At 43.1% G+C, this 6,000-nt stretch overlaps 1 pseudogene across 1 annotated transcript; it reads left to right on the top strand.

Annotated features, from left to right (window-relative positions):
* The first annotated feature begins 918 nt into the window (after positions 1 to 918).
* Positions 919 to 1,236, top strand: LOC310782324 (CDGSH iron-sulfur domain-containing protein 1 pseudogene; annotated as a pseudogene). Its single transcript has one exon. The product of its transcript is annotated as a CDGSH iron-sulfur domain-containing protein 1 pseudogene (transcript).
* Positions 1,237 to 6,000: the final 4,764 nt, after the last annotated feature.

Genomic DNA, 6,000 nt, shown 5'->3' with positions numbered 1-6,000 from the left:
TGAAGAACATGTAACGCAAGTAATGACTAAAGTGTTTGATTAGTAGGCTAACTGTAATGTGATTACTGATTTTAGGAACCGTAGTAATGACTTACACTACTCGTTACCGACAAATGTAATCTGATTACGGTTATTGTGTTAATTAGGCCATTACCATTTTTGGAGTTTATGGTTAACGGAAGTTATGACCTTTAAGTAAAACCTTCAATTATAGCGCCACCTTCAGGCAATTCGAACAATATTTCTGGAGCATCCACCAATATCTGCCATTGGGCCAAATTTCATGTCTCTGCGATATACCAACTCACGGGAATTTGTGTCGCGGGAGAAAAATAACGATAATAAACCAGTACAAAATCAATAGGGTTTCAGCCCCTTCGTGGCTTGAACCCCTAACATAACAAGCCAGTCCAATAATGGCCTGGTTTTTAGGGCTTTGGCCACTAGGGGCTGATGACATCATCAATGATATCATGATATCACCACAATTGCTTGAGTGACATCACTGATTACAATCAAAATTACAGATGATTGATTTATGCATAAGTGATATCATCAGTGATTTATGACATCACTGATGATGTCACAATGTCTAAGACATCATTTGTGCCTGTCACAAATGTCCTCCGCAGTAATTTATCGCTCACTGATGACATCACTGACATCATCGCTGATGGCATCTGGAATTGTGATCTCATCAATGATGTCACTTGAGCAATGGTGACATCATCTGGTGACATCATCACTGATGACATCACTGATAACATCACTCACTGATGACATCACAATTGCTTGCACGACATCACTGATGAGATTTATTACCTTAGTCATTGTGACACCATCAGTGATGTCATAAATCCTTCCTTGCAAAGGCTATAAGTAGGACCTATCAGAATATGCAAATTGTCATTTCCATACATGCCGGCATTACCCAGCACGGTATTCAGGATATCAAACGACCAGCTGATTGTTGCGGTGCCGGTGGCGGTGGTGGCGGCTGTGGGGGGGTTCCTGGTCAGCCGCTACATGAGCGGCTGCAGCTGCAAAAAGGGCTTGTACACGTCTGTCAGCAAAGACACTCCCATAGTGGTGCACAGCTTCAACATGGAGGACACGGGCACCAAGGCCATCTACTGCCGCTGCTGGAAGTCCAAGAAGTTTCCATACTGTGATGGTGCCCACAACAAACACAACGAGGAGACCGGTGACAACGTTGGGCCGCTCATCATCAAGTAGAAGGATGCTTTTATAATGGCTGCAGAATGGTATCAAGCACAGAGCTGACCAATGGATCCAGGTTCACACAGCACCAGTTTTACGTATGTAACGGCTGCTCACAGGCTCAAGAACATCAGGCTTCAGGATCTGCACATTTACCACATGCGCAGCCTGTGCAGCGCGTGGTCACGAAGAGGGGTTTCAGGGTCAGTCGCATTCATTCATTCATTCATTCAGGAATGGATAACGGTGATGATGTCATCAGTTATGATGTCACCAGTGCCAAACTTGGGCTGTTGAAAGATGTACAGTAGTTTCCTTGAATGTGTTTGTTGCATAAGGTTGCCTGAGAGCAGCAGGGGGCAGTTAGTAGGACTACACACGCACACACACGGTAGCAGGCTCTCTGTCCCCATGTGCAAAAGTTATCCAACTTTTGCCGGCAGATGGTGGCAACATCACTCATCTGTCTCGTTATCATTCATTAAGGCCCCCTGCTACAAAACGGTTGAATTCGGAAGAAATGCACGAGCAGGTCGGGGGCAACAGCAATATTATAGTCCACACTCATATACACAACGAGCGGCAGGAGGTAGTGCAGGTCGTTCACTAATCAGAAGGTTGGTGGTTCGATCCCCGGCTCCTCCAGTCCCGCATGTCGAAGTGTCCTTGGGCAAGACACTGAACCGAATTGATCCCGATGGCTGTGCCAACACCATGTGTGGCAGCTTGCTGCCTTTGGTGTGTGAATGGGTGAATGTAGGCACATTGTAAAGCGCTTTGGATAAAAGCGTTTTTTACCACAATGTCTATGACCTCAATTGTGATGTCATCAGTGATGTCATGTCACAATGTGATTACCCCAGGTGTCATATCAGTGATGTCATAGCAGTGTGAGCTCTATGTAGGATGATGCCATAGCAGTGTCAGCTGTCAACGTAAAATATTGTAGGCAATTTTTTCTTAATTGTTTTCTTTTTTAGCTGCAGCCAGCATGGCCAGCAGCTTGATAAGACTGTTCGTCGGTCCACAAAAAGCACCACGCTTTAGCTAGGACTAGGAGGCAGAAATTTGGCAGGGAGGTCAAGTGTGTGTGTGATTTTATTTTATTTTATTATGGATATTAAAAAAACATCACAATCCAAGGGATATCATGTGAAAGTGCAACCACTTATTTCCAACATGGTCCCTGTTGTTAAGAACAGGACATACAACATACACCAACATACAATATACATTACAGGTTAAATAAACAATGCAGAGAAAAACAATAGATATACACAGTAAGTGCAAAATTTCGTGACAGGATAGCCTCGTCAAACTATTCTAGATTACTCAGCAAGTATTTCTTCAGGAGGTTTTTAAAACCACTCAGAGAGCTCGCTGTCTTAATTCCAATGGGGAGCTTGTTCCATTCCTCTCCCCCTGAGTAGAGGAATGTGCTTCTCCCCACCTTGCTTTTCAGATTTGGTAGTTTCAGATCAGTCTCACTGGCTCTCGTATTCCGGCCATGAGCATCCCGTACAAATTGAAAATACTTTGTAATGTGTGTGTGTGTGTGTGTGTGTGTGTGTGTGTGTGTTCTGTGGTGTCTTATGGCAGTTGGCATCCTTTATGTTGCATTACCGCCTCCTGGATTTATCCATCCACTGTTTCCCTACATTCTCAATCTTGGGGGGATTTCACAATGGAGTGGATGATGTCACATTCTGACTGACATCGCATATCTGGTCGCAGCTATTCCGAATTTGCGCTTGTTGTTTTGTACACATTTTGCACACAAGTTGTGTCAATCAAAAATCCCCACCTCCCCTTTGGTTTCATGGTCATCCACACCACAGTGTATAAAATACCACATGATGAGAAAGGATTCTTCTGTCCACTAGAGTGCAGCAGTATCTTCCAGCGTGTCTTGGTGTGTGACTGCAGGGAAGCTCTGTCAGCTGAGGAGTTCTGCTTTGTTATCGGCCTGTGCTATTTATAAAAGTCCTGATTCAGCTCCACTTATGTTTCCATTCTGAAGAAAGGCCTGAGAACTTTTGCTGCCAACCTAAAGCAACAAAGGGGTGCTCAAAGTCACTACAGCAGGTACCAGTACCACCACAATGGCATAAGTCACTCTACCGCAGTACAGTACCAGTACCACCACAATGACTTAAGACTCTACAGCAGGTACCAGTACCACAATGACTTGTCACTCCAGGTACCAGTACTACAATGACATAAGTCACACTACAGCAGGTACCAGTACTACAATGACATAGTCCCTCTTGCCTTCTTGCCTTTAGGAAATAGTTGATCATAATTGTATCAGAGTAATCATGACACTTGATAAGGATTTGTTACCATAACAAGTTTTAATGTCATGTCTTGTATCTTTGCAGAGTGATGATATGTATATTCTACTGCAGTGAGTCTCACCCCTTTTCGTATCAAAGACCCCAAATTTAGTCCACATTAGAGCCATGGACCCCCGTTTGATGAGATCCTGTCTCTGGATTTTTGCCAGAGTCCCATGACCATCTGTTTTGTAGATGAACAGTGAAATAGTGCGTGCGCTCGATTTCGAGGGTGGAGACTTGGGTGCAACATGTTGTTCAAATGTTTGTATGAGTACAGGATTACAGCAGCTCCTTATAGATGATGTATGTTATTCCCTCCTCATCACCTTCAATAAGTACTTTCATGTTGCTGGCTTGCTTCCCCTGGACAAGGCTGTGTAGAGCTGGCCATGAGCAAACACTGGCTGAGGTAGGTAGATGCCAACTCGGTCATTCGCTTGCCCCTTGACCTTTGTTGATGGTAACTGAGAAGGCCAATCTGATTGGGAACTGCTGTCTGACAAAGGTGAAGGGAAGCTCATCATTTCTGCCACGGTGAGGAATTATTGTCCCTATAGAAATCTCACATTCAACCAATTTGTCCATTATCTGCACCACCACCATCCGGGTGCCGTTCCTGAGAGTACCTAACCTGAGCTTCACTTTCCCTGTGTTAAATTTTGCCTTCCCCGATAGCTGGAGAACTCCTTTTCCTCATGTTGACATTCAGTTTGTGCTCCTGCAGGAGATGATAGAGGGTTGACATTTGGATGCAAGCTTTGACTATCTGAGCCCTGTCTCCTCTCTTGACAACTGGTAGTGTCTGCCTAGGGTCTCCACCAAGCAGCACAGCTTTCCCGCAAGGAGCTCTGATTCCATCAGGTCCCTCAGAGTTCTTTCCACACACATTAAAGTTTTGGACACTGAATATCTCATCCCAGATCAGCTCTGCTCTCTTTGATCATCTTAGCCAGGGAGGACTCAGCTTTGATGGCAGTTTTCAAAGATTGGGATGGGGATCTTGAATCTTGAATGAGCTGTCCTACCACCACCCTCAAGATTCTGAGCACCGAAGCCTGTGCTGCCAACACCACAGTACACAATCTACATCCACTATCCTATCACATCCAGACATTGTGACATCATCAGTGATGTCATAGACATTGTGACATCATCAGTGACAATTCATACATTTTCTGGGGTCCCGGGACCCCACATTGAGAACCACTCTCTATCATATGTCTCACACGCTATTTGCACTGTGTTGTGCTTGCACCATGTGTGTTGCTATGGAAGCTTCTGTTATGTCTCCACTCCAATATCACCTAGGCAAATCCCCATTATGTTTATTGTACTTGGCAAATAAAGTGCTTGTGATTTATCACATAATGGCATGCATAGCACCTAGGGGTGTCACGATACACTCAGTTCACGATACGATACGTATCACGATACTGGGTTCACGATAACGATACGATACGATACGATTTTAACAATATTTTTTTAAACTTGAATAATGACAATATATGACTGGAAAAGTAGTATTTTATTTGAAATGCACAAATACAAAACATGCTGTTGTGGGAAATTGTTATTACAATAACAACTAGAAAAAACATGAGATTGGAGATAAGGCTTATCTTGAAATAGAATGAGTTACACCGTCACTTAGATTTACTTTGAACTAAAAGGTTTCTCTGCAGTATAAATTCTCATGCATCTTCAGTTTTTCTTCAAACTCAAACAACAAGACTTTTCTTAATCTATTTTTTATGCATCTTCAGTTTTTCCTGTCAAGTAAACAGTTTTGCCAGAAACTCAATTGAATGGTTTCTCTCCTGTGTAACTTCTCATGTGTCTCTTCAGAGACTTGTTCAACTGAACTACTTTCCACACATTGAACTTCAACAAACAAAGACGTTTCTTAGTCTATTTTTTGGAGGAAAAAAAAAAAAAAAAAAAATTTTTTTTTTTTTTTTTTTTTTTTCCCCCCCACGATATGAGATTTCATCTCAACGATACATATCGTGACGTTTTACTATCGCGAAATTTCGTGGGACGATATATTGTGACACCCCTAATAGCACCCATACTGGACTTATTCCCGTATTTGCAGTATATAGACATTAGACCAGAGGCAAGTCCAAACATGTGCGTGCGTTGGGCCAGCATTTCAAATTCCGTCTAAAAGAAGAGAGCCGTTCTCAAATCTATTCAAGGACGGATTTTTCATTGAGGTTCCAGTTACCATGGAAAAAATGCACCTCTGTCCCACAACCCAAAATGAAGCTCGCAGCAACTCAATACATCAACAGCACACCATCTTACAGTCTGTCACTTCAAACACTGGGACTGGGCACTGTAGAAGCATCGAGTCATTCATGACACCCTTCATGTATTCACACACTGAAGATCTGAAGGCAGGCCCCTAAAAAAATCCATCAGCTTCACATCTTTGATG

The sequence above is a fragment of the Poromitra crassiceps genome (genome assembly GCF_964638095.1).
Source record: "Poromitra crassiceps genome assembly, chromosome: 9".
NCBI lineage: Eukaryota > Metazoa > Chordata > Actinopteri > Beryciformes > Melamphaidae > Poromitra > Poromitra crassiceps.
Note: the sequence above shows the minus strand (reverse complement) of the source record. Positions and strands in the feature narration are given on the sequence as shown.